At 41.1% G+C, this 15,375-nt stretch overlaps 1 protein-coding gene and 1 long non-coding RNA gene across 3 annotated transcripts in view; one reads left to right on the forward strand and one right to left on the reverse strand.

Annotated features, from left to right (window-relative positions):
• Window positions 1–15,375, reverse strand: part of MACROD2 (mono-ADP ribosylhydrolase 2) — a 974,476-nt gene that overhangs the window by 261,999 nt on the left and 697,102 nt on the right. The window lies entirely within an intron of this gene.
• Window positions 2,200–4,095, forward strand: LOC128409997 (uncharacterized). Its single transcript, XR_008329360.1, has 2 exons — window positions 2,200–3,445; window positions 3,821–4,095. It is a non-coding gene; the product is annotated as an uncharacterized LOC128409997 (long non-coding RNA).

The raw sequence follows: 15,375 nt of genomic DNA on the forward strand, positions 1-15,375 counted from the left end.
ACAAGAGCTGTTTGAAGAATCACTGTGTCGTCTGATATGTTCACCCACAACTTAACAAATACATTCTTGTATTAATGTATATGTAGCTTATTGCGCTTTTTGTTGTTGTTCACAGTAGAAAGTCAAAGTTAGAAAACAAATGATGAAACACAGTTAAACAATCTCAAATTTGCATTGCCAGGGATCGTGCGGTGAAAAGGGTAATGCCAGAAAGCTTATCAAATTTATGGCTGGGATAATGTCACTGAAGACAATATAAATAAATATGACCTTTTTTCCCCAAGAACTGCTAAATTTGCTGGAAATGTGAAGTATTATGGGCATTGCCAACAATGTTCATGAAGAACTGTGAGGAGATTTCAGCTTTAGGGGGAAACCTAGATATGTGGATAAAAAACACTCTATTCTGCTTCAGTAGGTACTTCCTTGCTCAACAGTAAGCATGACAGTACCCTGATATTCCCTAGGCACTATGGCTGACATACACAAGCTTTGACCTGGTGAATAATGCACCTATGCACCTATGGAAAGAAACATCTTGATATTCATTTGTGAAAACATCAGTTAAATGTGGAGCTGTGTGGTTGTCTTTCAACCACATTAGTCATGTTCAAAGTCATAGAGTTTAGGAAACCACTGAGCAATCTGTCCTCACAGTGAGGCACATTTCGGGAGGGGGGAAATGAATGGCATGTTATTCACTTGTCAGTGAGCAACGCGCATATCTGGAATGTTCCACGAAATCTAAAACATATTTTGATATGGTGTGCATTTCTTTGGAAGAAATCCTTCCAAATATATCTGATTACTAGTCAGAAATTCTATTACTTTCAAAGTGAATTGTAGTGGGGGGAAACAGGACCATGCTTTTTGCAGCACACAGTTATGAATACAGAGTCAGTAATATAACATGATCAATATCCTGGCTTTCCATCAGTGAGAGGTAAGTATGCGAGAAGCAGCTACATTACTTTTTGTCACTTCCTGAAAAGTCAATCTAATGTTTCATTCAGACAAACTCACTTTTTTGCCACAAGGTGACTTTCTGCAGTCACCTGAGGGAAGAAAAAAAGGTTTGGAGAATTCACCTCAAGTAAAGTCCATAACAAACACAAATTATGGTACAGTAACTGGAATAGGTTTGCTGCCTTGTTTGAAGATGTTATAAGCTCCTCTTCAGCAAATGCTCTCACAGCAGCATACAATAAAATGATAAAATGACAATTAAAACAATACTCCTAAACTCACACACTAAGACACAGAAGCAGAAAACAAAACCACAAACACATTGAAAGACCTGGGCAAATAAAAATGTTTCCATTGGACACTGAAAAAGCAAAGACAGCAGCCAATGGGATCCCGTAACGAAAAAAGCCTTGGTAGGTATTCAGAGTAGACCCATTGTAAGCAGTGGCCCTAACTTAGTCATGTTTATTAATAATTCCAGTGGGTCTACTCTGAATAAAAATTATTTGATTACCACCCCTTGTCTCTCGCCATCGCTCACTTTGTTTCAGAGGGTGGTGGGATTTGGAGCACGCCCTCCAAAGCTATTGTAACATTTTGACAGACTGCGATTGAAATGGGGGTGAGGTGCCACAGCTTTTCTGCTGAAGGTTTAAGACACCTGCCCTGCCCTGCCCCAGTACTGTACTGTTCCAAAGCTTTACTTTTACCTCAGTAATTAAAAAAGAAAGGCAAACTTTTGGAACTGCCCTAAGAGGGGCGATTTCCAAGAAATAGTTAATAAAATAAACCCCAATACATTAGATCAGGGATGGGGGAATACGTGGCTCTCCAGCTGGTCTCCCATCACCCCTGATGACTGGCCATGCTTGCTAAAGCTGATGAGAGTTGGAGCCCAACAACATTTGGAGGGCCACAGATTCCCTGTTCCTGCATTAAACAGTACTGTACTGTAAGCCAAAGGCCTAATACTTGTTTCAGCTTCAGTTGCATATTCCTTCTGCTGTGATTGTGCGCAGCTCTGGGGTCCGAGAACTCTATCATGAAACACTTGTGTGCCATTAGGCTACCTGCAATAGGTGTTAAGCAGTAACTCATTCTGATTTTAGAGGTAGATTGCCAAGCTACTGTTTTTAAAACTATCTAAACAGTAAGAAAAAAATGGGATCCTAGAGTTTCAACTTCTATACAGTGCATTAATTCCAAGAAATTCTAACTGCCATTTCAAACAGTTATCACACTTCCCATCTGTTTAGTGCAATTTAGCAGTCCCCACTGTAGCTTAGCTGGTGTGCACAACCCCCAAAGTTACTTGACATCTGGATAAGTCTCCTCAAGAGACTTGCAAATTTAATCACTCTACTGTACAGCAGCCGCCAGTTTAAATAGAAAGGTCACCCACTGCCAACAGTTAAATAGGCCAGAGCTGCAATGGTATGACCAACAAACAGAACAGGTCCTGAGCTGTTTGGGGACTCTCACATATCGTGAACACAAGGGCACACCTATAATTTTGACTCCACTGGCACAAAAGAAGAAAACACCAAGAAAAAGGGGGGATTTAAATACGACACAATACAGGAGAAGGAATAGAGATTCAGCATTATATGAAATAGTCAGTGATTGCTAGGGCAACAGTTTTTCTGCTTAGTGCCATAAGCTGACCAGATTTTTCAGGAGTAGTTATTCATATATAATTCTCTATAATTATATATTTCCACTATGTAATTCTTCTAGATCCAGTGTATGTTCTTTCACATCAGAAAATCACCTTGGAGAACCCCCCTGTTTTAGATAATCAGGCCTATTCCTTCTTAGGGTCCTGAAATTGGTCCCATTAATTTGTGAGTAGCAATAGCTAGAAATAACAGCTGGAATACAAAAGGTCTTGAAATTATGTGCACTTTCGTGTGCGCTTGAGGAGCGAGTCTCTGGTTTAGGGTGGAGATGTGTCCTACTTTCCAGAGGACGGCCCTCTATCCGAGGGGATATCAAAGGCAGTCTTCCATTTGAAGGACCAAGTATGGTTTAAATATAAAAGACCCTAAGAAGGGAGATAAGGGGCCTTGAACTTTCCCTTCAACATTTGGTACCTGGACAGCAGATGCAGCAGGCACACAGATCCCCTGATCACAGTCTTTCCCACTGTGGCAAGACCTGTTGTATTTTCATTTTCATTACTGTATATCTCAATTAAGGGGGGGCTGTCAAGCACTTAGCCTCCTGTCAGCAGCTTTGCTGCACTTACTGGGGGGTGGGGAGGAGAGTCACCACTCCTTGGAAGTGCATCCCTCAGATGGGTACTCCTGGTAGTTTCATGTCTCAAAGGGGGCAGATTTTGGTTTTGTTCTGCTAAAATTCTAATTTGAAGCTAATTTCAATGAGCACATTTGCAAGAGGCACCCCATAAGTTTGAATTTGTACAAACTGGGAGAGATGGTCTTGGAGCCTGAGAGAAGTTAATTTACGGAAATTCACAGTAAGTTTTTCAACCTCTCTTTCCCTTACTGTATGGCCAAAAATTATCTGCAGAGGGCTCTGAGCAATGCAGAATGGGATGTGGGGAGTTGATGGAGAAAAGGGGAACAGTTCAATGTTGGGCAATTATCCTAACTTAACTTAGGATGGAATCTATAGCTTTTATTTAGAGAGCTAATACACTTGTTTGTTTAACTGTACAACAATTGCATACTTAGCACACCCATCACCTAAGATATTATTTTTGCCTTGGTAGATACTGAGTTTCAGTGTTGTATTTATAACACGATTGCTTCCCAAAGCTTGTCCAGATTCTTGTTTTATTAATAATTATTTTGTAAGCATGCTCCAAAAGTTGCTTTTTGTCTCTTTATAGACTGTCAAGGCTGAGTGGCAGCACTTCTTCTATATAAATGGACCACAAAAGAACAGAACAGCCAACTTTGTCACTCGTGAAAGATTTTCAAATGTGTTATCTTTTTGTTGGCGAAGCCCCAAACTCTTATCGTCCTTTGCAAGGGTTGTGCAGTCCAGCTAAATGTCAATTGCCAGCAAAGTCACCAGATGTTCTGGTCTGCCAATGGCTCCTCTTTGGACTGCAGGTTATGGGTATTAAAGCTGACCTACCATCCTACCATGTTCGAATCTTAACTCCAGATTGCTTTTCTGCAAATTAATGGGTTGGTGCAGGGGTTTCAAGAGTGAGACAGAAGGCTACATTTTTGTTGTTGTTACTTTTTATTTTCAAATCTTGTAGGGTAGCAGAAGTTGTTGGGTAAACATTTAAGAACCTGCCCTATTTTTGGTGATTCTAAGATGTTTTAAAATTATGCTTTAACATTGCAACCTGCCATGGGATGTTAGGGTGAGGGGTGGGTAATTAATAAGAATAAGAATAACTTTATAAATGGAACGTAGGTGTGCAGCATAACATGCCCACTGTAAAGTTTCATGTCCCAACGCTTCCAGGCTGCATGCATTTCACAAATTTGAAATATTTTGACCCTTTGAAACAATCAATTAGTGCAACATATTATTGATAGAAACAACAAAAAGGATAAATTTAAAATGATGGCTCATAGGAATCTACTGCAGCTGCTAGTCCACAGCTGAAGGGATCACTCAAACCTGCATCCAGCCTGATTGGAAGCCATTATGCTGAAACAGTGCTGAAAAATCAGATTACCCCTTCTGAGGCAGTGGAGCTTTTATAGTAATCTCATGGAAAATACAAAATATGCCTACGTTAAGGCTGTTTTCAGAAACTAAACCATCTCCAGATATTTAAAACCCCTTTCGCCTGTATTTGTAGCAGGGAAAGGCTGTTTACTTCAAAGCATTTTGACATCGCCTTGGCTAAACACATGTTTAAACAGCTGCTATTCATTTACAATAAGCTCTTTGCTTTCCATATACACAGACAGCATGCCTTGAAATTACAGATTTTGGCAGATTCCGTTCTAATTGTTCATTTTCCCAATACTTGAAGATAAGAAGTTAGCCTCTTTAAAGCTGTACATAAACAAAAGCTTGATGGCAAGTAAGAAATCATTTATTTCCACATCTGTAGTATACATATGCTTTGGAAATAACAGCAAACCAATTTATTTTTCAACATTTATTTTTTATTAGGACTAAGCTGAAAGTAGGGAATTTTCATGAACATTTTGATCAGTGTCAAAAAGCACTACACACACACTGAAACAGGGTGAATGTGTTTCCTATTCAGGAAGGATTGTCCTCACTTTGAATAGACTTCTTTTGCTCTCAGTGATATCAGCACATAGGAAAACCTTTCTGGCATTGTGACGCCATAACAGTGACTTGCATTCTGCAATAGGTGCTTACCTAGGAATGCCTAGGAAGCAATGCCCTCACATTTCATTGGCTCAAAGAACAGAAAACATTAAGTATCTAGTTGCCCCATCCCAAAATGTCAGCTCAAAAATCAAAATGGGTAAAAATTCAGCACAAGTTGCCCATATTTGTGTTCCTTGTTTAATACAATTGCACAGTACGGCAATATCAAATATCATGTTGGAGATGCGCAGCACAAATCTCTTAATCTCGCATTATGGGGAGAGAGCCATTGAAAGCTGCTGAGCATTTTATTGGTGACAAGAAACGAGGCATGTTACAAAAAGGATCATTGGTGACTAAGTAATGCTCTGAGTTAACCCACTTAAATTAATGGATTTAAGTCCATTGATTTCAATGGGTGTGTTCTGACATGAGATGTTACCCCATGAATGGATGTGCTATGAATACAGAAGAAAGATGACGTACCGAATATCTTTCCTCTGAGAGTGTAAAGGGCAAGTCAATGTTCTTCAGATAGTTTTACGCGAGTTAATCTTCCTCTGATAAAGAGCTGCGTTAGCATGAAAGAAGTTATTTCCTGCATATGCTCCAACTGATTTATTATTATTATTATTATTATTATTATTATTAGGCTATGTATTCCATTTCTATCCTCCTCCACCCCTTCCCCCCAAAAAAGCTGAAAGCAGTGTACAAGGTCCTGTCCCATCCTATCTGCCCCATTTTATCCTCACACAGTTTTGGGTTAGGCTCATAGTCCCTGACCCAAGGCCACCCAGTGAATGTATTGGCTAATCTGGCAAGTTTTCACATGATCTGTTATGTTTGTGCAAAGAAGGTGGAAATGTGTTACATTGCATTCTATGGGTTGCCCCTGTGCTAAAGATATTTTGCCTCATTGAAGCAGTGATGATAGCAATAACAGAAGTCTCATGCCCCTTCTTCTTCTTTGCTTGTTATCTGACTTAGCTTCCTTCCTAATTGGAATTTTTTTCTTACCCCCCACCCCACCCCAGGTCCCACTTTTTATCCTCATTGCACCCATGAACCTAGAAAGCTTGTTAACATTATCTGGCTAATGTCTTTTCGTAAAAGGTCAATCAGCCTGCTTCATGGTTCGGAAGCCTGGCTACGTCATCATCCTCATGCCAACACACATGTTGTGGGCAAACTGTGCCAAATTTATTATGTAGGGCAGAGTTCTTCGATCTTGCATCTCCAGATGTTGCTGTATTCCAATGTACTTCCAATGGCTGGAAATTGTAGTCTGAGAACATCTGGGCATCCAAGGTTGAAGAACAACGATCTAGGGCAGGCATGGCCAAACTTGGCCCTCCAGATGTTTTGGGACTACAGTTCCCATCATCCCTGACCACTGGTCCTGTTAGCTAGGGATGATGGGAGTTGTAGTCCCAAAATTACTGGAGGGCCAAGTTTGGCCATGCCTGATCTAGGGTGTTTCTGTGTATACAGGTACAATTCCACAAATTTACCATTTATTAAGAACTGTGTTGCGACAAGACTGCTGGCCTCAATGTATCTCCAAAAGTGGTTATCTGGAACTGGAATTGCAATTGTAGCAGCTAATAAAATTCAATTAGACTATCTGGGGATTTAATTCTACTTTACCATGGCTTCATTCCCGGTGTCTTTAAACTGACTGAACTCCCTCATTTAAAACCATTATAAAAATGTTAGCATCAGCCACGGCACCTAAGACAACACCCACAGTTTCCAGGGCTTGGGTGCTCTTATGTGTCATTGAAATCCATTCTGCTTACATAATTTTAACCCTATGCAGGGTTGTGACTGATCTATGCACCCACTGCCACAAAGATGCCATACTAAACGTGCAAACATTACTGAAATCATATATATATTATACAATATGTAGGCATGCATGTAGGGAAACACACTCTCACACACACATACATATATCCTACCAACACACCCAACTACAGTGATAGCAGTACATTACAAGCAGTGCATTACAAATACTGATATCTATATGCAGAATATATCTGCAAAAACTTTGGCAATAACACAAGGGATAATGGGCAGAAAAATCAGAAAGGATTGCTATACACAGCTGCCACCAGTAACATTATCAGGTTTACCTTGGTGGCTGGCTTCAGTTTAAAGGGAACTCTCTACATGCTATATACTTGGCAAGAAAAATGTTTCCCAAAAGCTTCTGGGAGCATGTGTTTTCCTGAACATATGGAGCAATAGTAAGTTGTGCCATAAAAAAAAGCATTATTCTAAAATAGGTCTATGCTTCCCCAACTCAGATTTTAGTTTCTGTAAATAATAAATGCAATATAACTTTACACCATTTAAAAATTTGAAACATAATTCATAAATACTCCTGTTCAGATCTGTGTCACAAGAGAACGAGCTCTGTGAATGTTATTCTGAAGTACCAGATAATAACTCCCAACAGCAAAGCCCAAACCACTCATGAAAATGTAGCCGTTTGAACAGAGTGATCTAGTGTTGCCAGCTGTCTGTGTTTGCCTCTAACTATCAAAGCTACAATGACTTTTCTTTAAAAATAAAAATAAAAATCACAGATACAGCCCTTCCCCACCCAGAACAGTTTGAGTAACTGGCACAAGTGCTTTTAGGAATGCAGCCCAGGCTCAACAATAAAAAGGGAAAATGAGTGTAACAGAATGTTCACAAACACACCCTTTGGAACCAAAGATAACAACGGTGTACAGAGCAGTCTTCCATAACTAATTTATCTTTTATGACCTACATGCAACAATCTTTGTACTGGGGTAGACAAACAGCTGAGCTGCGCACTCAGTCAGTCATTCACATTCAACAAGTGTACAGTTTGTGTACCTATGTACACAATGGTTGAGCTGCACAGATTGTAAACTGTACACCTGTCACACAAACACTTGTACATGTGCGGAGGCAGCTTGTACCTATGTTCAGTGCAATCTATGAACAAGCGTTTTCTTGTAGCCTTTTGGTATGTCAATGAATTAGTCCAGTTTGCTCCTCATTAGACTGTGGATGGGCATTAAAGCAGTTGATAAGGATATTTTTTGCTTTTGCTTCGGTTCCTTCCAAATTAGTTTAAAATCTGGCTCCTTTTATCAGCTAGAGACATTTCTCCTCATCCTGGCCCGCCCTGACAAGCTTTTAATTCTCATCCCAAACTTAGTTTGATGCCTTGTCACTCTTCTGTACACTGTTCTGGCACAGATGCTCTTTTGAACTGTCATTCTGTGTCAAATAATTTTGCAGTTACTCATCATCTTTATCTCTCTTGCTCTAACAATTTTTTTCATGTACACGTGGTCTGAGATAATGAAAATAATGGCAACCATAAACCCAAAAATGTCAAGATAAGGTTGAAGCAACCTCTCTCTTATGCAAATGTGATATAAACTTTGAGGGAGAGAGAGAGAGAGAAAGAGAGAGAAATAACTTGCCACCACAAGAGACCAACTTGAATTCATCTGCCCCTACTCCCAGGGACTAAGGCAATGTACACATTAGCAGCTTAAAACACAGCATGGTCACCTGCATTTCAAGTCACATTTGCACATCATTGCACACATCAGAGAGAGGGTGAGGATGTCTTCACCCAAAGTGCATTACCTGTTTGCTTTCTCCACCCCTGAAACCCCTATTAAAGCAGCCATCATCTGCACATGCACTGCTGTCTGGAACTGTGCAATGGTTGTCTCAGATGTACACACCTCAGCTTCACTGTGACTTGAATGTGGCTTAAATTTTCCATTTGGACTGAAGCTGGTTTGAGGGGAAATGCAACAAACAGCAATAGTTCTCAAGAAAATACAGGATAGGTATATACTGTGGCTAATGCCATGTGTACATGACTAAAAAAATAAAACCCCACAGCACTGGGAGCATATCAGATGCAGAATACATGGTAATGTATAAAGGGTAAAAAGAAAGCACATCAAACATTCTATTAGGTATACATGCCTATATTTGCTATTATGTATTTATTTAAAACATTTTTATCCCACTCTTCAGTCAAAATAAAGATCCCAGAGCAGCTTACAAATATCACTGATAAGATATTCCCTGTCCTCAGGCTTTAGTCTAATGAACACGGCTCAAAGAAAAAGGGATTGGGAGGGAAGAGGAAAACAGCAAACTTAGGTACTCTCTCTCTCTCGTAATGCTGTGAAAATGGCTACGTGAGAAAACCAGTAAATTCTGCTTTGATTATATTGCCTTTCTCAGCCTTACAAAACAATGCATTACAAGTAGAGTTGTAATAATACCTGTATTGTGAAAGCATGAGGATTACTGATAACTGAATCTGTGAATGTATTATTAGCTGGATCACTGACAGAAGACCATATGAAATTCTCTCTAGCCTTATAGAAATGTGAAGGGAAACAGGCTTTCTGGAGTGGAGAAACAAACATAGGCATCTGTGTTGGTCAACTAAGAAAAAATCCAAACAAGATCAGCAAGGCAATGGGTCCATTAAATTTGGTGCTAGCCACACTGAGCCCGGCCCCAGCCGGGGAATAAATAAAACATCATCATTTATTATTATTATTATTATTATTATTATTATTATTATTATTATTATTAAACAATATTACCTCAGCTTAATAAGCCAATTTATGTATGAGTCTCCACCCCACCCCACCTCTTCATTCTTCCCTTCATGTGATCAAGAGAACAAATCAGACCTGACTTTGGAACAAGCCAATATATTAAGTCATGGCTTGACGCTGGCTTAATATCCTGGCTTGTATGGAAGCCATTGACCATAACTTCACAGTTCAGATGAAACAGGAAACGTTTTAGTTAATTGCTGAATGTCTAGCTTGTTTACTACTGTTGAGAAAGGAAGAGCCAAGAGGCTGGATGCACACCCAAAAGGCTCTTTCATATCTCAGTTCATAAATGAAGATATGGCAATTAAAAAAACGACCAGTACCTTTATTAGGACCAACTATAAACATCTTCAGACACAGCGTTTTGCTTTGCTTTGTTTGTTTTTAAGAGAAAAACGGAAGGAGGAGACTGCTCAGCTTCATTTACCTTTCATTTCACACTTTATATCCCGGATTCAGATAACTAATTATTGAATGGGGTCAACACCTGGAAATTGCACTGGAATTTTAATCTCAAGAGATTTAATGGCATAGTTGGACAGAAGAGGTCAGGAGGAAAGGAAGAACAAAAGAGAATGCTGAAGGAAGCATTAATGTATGTTTCAGTTAGAATATAAACTACCTATAATTGGCAGTGGACAGATATGTGTTGACTGCTAAGAATGGTCACAGGATTTTAATGAAACTGATCCAGAATCTGGCAGTCAAATCTTATCACACTATGGATTGGATACAGACTTAGTCATGCTTAGAGTAGGCACGCTGAAATTAATCGGACCTTAAGAGTGACTAAGTCTGGATCAATCTCTTTGCTTTAATATTAATGGATGTATGATATCTGTGAAGGGACGCGGGTGGCGCTGTGGGTTAAACCACAGAGCCTAGGACTTGCTGATCAGAAGGTCGACGGATCAAATCCCCGCGACGGGGTGAGCTCCTATTGCTTGATCCCAGCTCCTGCCAACCTAGCAGTTCGAAAGCACGTCAAAGTGCAAGTAGATAAATAGGTACCACTCCGGCGGGAAGGTAAACGGCACTTCCGTGCGCTGCTATGGTTTGCCAGAAGCGGCTTAGTCATGCTGGCCACATGACCCGGAAGCTGTACGTCGGCTCCTTCGGCCAATAAAGCGAGATGAGCGTCGCAACCCCAGAGTCGCCCACGACTAGACCTAATGGTCAGGGGTCCCTTTACCTTTACCTATGATATCTGTGACACATTCTACTGTTGTAGAATCTTTTAGAACTGTGTACAGTGGTACTCCAAGTTACAAATGCCTCAGGTTACAAATGCTTCAGGTTACAAACTCTGCTAACCTGGAAGAGTTACCTCAAACTGAGAACTTTGCCCCAAGATGAGAACGGAAATTGTGTGCCGGTGGCGCAGCGGCAGCAAGAGGCCCCATTAGTGAAAGCACGCTTCTAGTTAAGAACAGTTTCAGGTTAAGGACGGACCTCCAGAACAAATTAAGTTCGTAACTAGAGGTACCACTGTACTAATGTATATGAATTATGTAAATATTTTTAGAAAGGATCTGACTTCCAAATATGTCTGCTATCTGCCTCACACAAGCTAAAATGAGTTCAGGGATTATTATTATTTTTTTAATGTATATAATGTTCCTGTTTTCAGTTCTGATGACTCAATATCTTGAGCCCCTAATGGTAGGAATCAGAACTGTACATGGGAAAATTACAGCAAATATTTCTTAATGACGAGAACAAGCTTTTGTGTTTTATAAACAGGTTTTAATTTCAACACAGCTCTGCTATCTGGAAGTATCTTTACATTCTGACTCCATCCAACCCCACAGGTCCTCGGTGAATACTGTTTTTATGGAGACATATTGTGAGCAGCATCATATATTTAAAAGCACTGGTCCAATGTAAAAGTTTCCCATAGAACGGGAATGGCAGCAATTTGCCTTTGGAGTGTAGCTGTGGGAACTTCTACAGACTGCAGCTGAGTATCAGAAAGTACTTTTAGCATTTCAAAAATTTGTGTTCGGGCTTACATGCTGCTATCCGACACTGAATTGGACGGCTGCGGCTGCTACTGGATTTCTCTGAAGAAAATCCACTATAACCCTTTCAAAGACTCCTTTGAAACTGGTGCAGCTCACTGCAAAAGCCTACAAAAGTGGTCCAAAAGCTTATTATAAGTAGGAAGGTTCAGGGAGAAAAGAGGGAGACCTTCTCTCCAAGGAGTGAGGAATAATAAGTCTTGGACAGTTACAAGTTGGATCTACAAGAAAACATTGCAATGTGAAGTGCTCTTGTTCAGAATTTCAAACAGCCAGTAATTCCTTTTTCCAGGATATTCTGTTCCATTCCACTTCTCCCTCCCATGCTTACACACACACCAGCTAGTCAGTATCTGCGTCCACACTCAGTCATCATCGGGCTGCTTAGGATTTGCCCCCCTCCCAACACTTTTTACTTCCCTCTTGTGCTTGTTATTGGGCATTTTGACTACATAAGGACCCACACTCAACAAAATGAGCCTGCAATTAGTATATATTCTGTTTAGAAGCACAGGTTAGATTTCTTCACAGTTATACCCAAATCATAGCTGTCAACTTACAGATTTGAAAATAAGGGACCAGCAGCCTCGAAAATAAGGGATCAGCAGCCAAAATAAGGGATTTTAGGCTTCCGGTCGGCGCCAGCGTTTAATGGCGGTCTCCTGCTGAGCTCCGCTCAGGGAGACTACTCCGTGAGTTCGGGTCCGACCGCTACGGCGAAGCGGGGACCCCTAAAATCACAGGCGCGGAAGCCTGTGAACAAGGAGACTCAGTGGGCACCTGAAGCGCCCCCCGTTACTGCGAAGGAGCCTTTTTAAAGGCTCCGGAGCAGCATCGGGTGAGAGCGCGGTGCTGAGAGTCGCTACCCAGCTCGCGGAGTGAAGCCACGTCGCCATAACGGAGAGCGCCGATTCCTTCCTGAAATTTGGATTTACAACTACCCGTGAGTAAGATTGGGAAATCTCCGGGATTTAAAGGAAAAAGATTTGAAAATTTGGCTGAAAACGGGAAAGAGTTAAAATAAGGAAGTCTGCCTTTCCCGGACTGCATGACAGTTAAAGCAACGATATACAAGCTGCAATTTGACGGAAGACAGCTTTATTTTTATTCAACCTAGACATTGAACCTGAATCTTCCCCCTTAGCAGCAGGAGCGGGGGGGATGAACTTGAACTAGTATTACCTGCTGGAAAGAGGTGAAAGGAAAAATTACTCCGCTGTTCTAAACCCTTGGGAAAGGACTGCTTTAAAAAGGACTAAGTCACCGGGACTGGAAGCTGTCATTTGAGACTGGTTACAAAGTTGGTGTATTGCAAGTTGGATATAAAGTTGAGACTTTATTTGCTACTGTTGGTGGCTGAGGATGAAGTTAAAAAACTTAATATGGAATCTAAATGGCCAAAATATTGGGAAATTGTAGAACAAGAAGGTGGAAATGTGAAATTACAGAGTTATGAGAAACTGAAGTTTAAAGTAAGAGATTGGCTACATTATTACCAGATAAATGAAGTCTTCAAACAGGACAGGAAAATCGGCTTCCAGGTGGAGAAGTCAAAGTTAGAAACAGAATTGTTAGAACCCAATACGAAGAACCTGTCTAGAATGTACAACTTGCTGCTGAAATGGAATACACAGGATGAAATGGTTAAATCAGCTATGATTAAATGGGCACAGGACATTGGTCATGACATTATGTTTGCTGACTGGGAACAGTTATGGACCACCGGTATAAAATTTACGGCATGTAATGCCTTAAGAGAGAATATTATGAAAATGATTTATAGGTGGTACATGACCCCAGTCAAGCTTGCAAAAATTTATCATTTGCCCAATAATAAATGTTGGAAATGTAATGAAACTGAAGGTACTTTCTATCACCTTTGGTGGACGTGCCCAAGGATTAAGGCCTTCTGGGAAATGATATATAATGAAATTAAGAAGGTGCTTAAGTGTACCTTTCACAAAAAACCAGAGGCTTTTCTCCTGGGCATGGTAGGCCAACTGGTGTCAAAGAAAGATAGGATGTTTTTTATGTATGCTACAACAGCAGCAAGAGTTCTACTAGCAAAGTATTGGAAGACACAAGAACTACCCACACTGGAAGAGTGGCAGACAAAGGTGATCGAGTATATGGGACTAGCAGAGATGACGAGCAGAATCCGTGACCAAGGGAAAGAGACGGCGGAAGAAGATTGGAAGAAATTTAAACTTTATCTTAAAATTTTTTGTAAAATTAGTGAGTGTTAAAATGTCATGGTTAAAACATAGCAGATTTGCAGCGATAAATGATTGGATAAGAAAGAGGTTAAAGAAAGGAATTTATAAGTAATTTGGACCAGGGGTTGCTGAAAAAAAGCTTAAAACAGGGATGCAGAAAAGGGAGGCACGGGGAAGTCGCTGAAATTGGGTACATGAAAAAATTTATGAAATTATATATGTTTATATGTTTGTTTGTTTGTGTTTGTCTTTTGTATTGTTTTATATTATATGTTGAAAAACCAATAAAAATTTTATAAAATAAAATAAAATAAGGGATTTTAGTCAACCAGCTGAAATACGAAGTTAAAAGGGACCAGATAATTTTGGAGGGCAGCGCCAGTTTTTAGCTCTTCGTTTCCAGAGGTTGCTGCTCAAGACACCAGCTGATGAAACACTGCAATTAAATAACTACAAGCAGCAACCACTTTTCACGGAAAATGAAGCCCAAGCTACGAAGATGCTGCTGCAGTTCTGTATCTTTTCTCTCGTGCTCCATCTGCAGCTCTTATTTCTATCAGATGAGGTGGGAGGAAGGGGGGGGGGAATAGCGCCCGAAGTAAACCCGTAGATCAGACCATCTATGCTAGTCTACCACTACAAATCTATGGGAGAAGTGCTTGCGGTCCTTCCTCTGCTTTCCCCCTCTATGGTTAGCCCTTGGAACACCTGCCCGCACCTGCGCCTCCACCTCCTCTCTCTGAACTGCTTCCTCTATGGTTGCCCTCGCTCTCCTCTGAAGGCTCCTCAACAATTAATAGGCCACGCCAGGCTGCCCATCTCATCCGGGTTCTTCGGTGCTGCAGCCACAATACGGCCTAGCGGGAGCGGCGGCGGCGGGCAGAAGGGAGGCCCCAGGCAGAGACGCTCAGTTCGGCGGCCACAAGGAGGATGGTGGCGGAAGGGCCCGAGGCTCCCAACAGTCCCGGCGGGGAGGGGCTCCCGGGGGCCGAGGCTGGTGAGAGGAGACCGGAGTGGGGCAGGCCGGGCAGCCAAGCAACACAGTTGGAGCCTCCCTCCTCCCTGGCCAGCAGGGAGGGAGGGAGAGGAGCTGCTTCCTTTGAAACCTGGAAAATTTAAGGGACATCATCAATCCGGGACAGCAGCGGGACATGGCGCTGAGATAAGGGAGTTTCCCGCCACATAAGGGATGGTTGACAGCTATCACTCAAATAGGTTTTGGGTTCCTTGCAACTGAAACACTGATTCAGA

The sequence above is a fragment of the Podarcis raffonei genome, chromosome 3, assembly GCF_027172205.1.
Source record: "Podarcis raffonei isolate rPodRaf1 chromosome 3, rPodRaf1.pri, whole genome shotgun sequence".
In the NCBI taxonomy this organism is placed as follows: domain Eukaryota; kingdom Metazoa; phylum Chordata; class Lepidosauria; order Squamata; family Lacertidae; genus Podarcis; species Podarcis raffonei.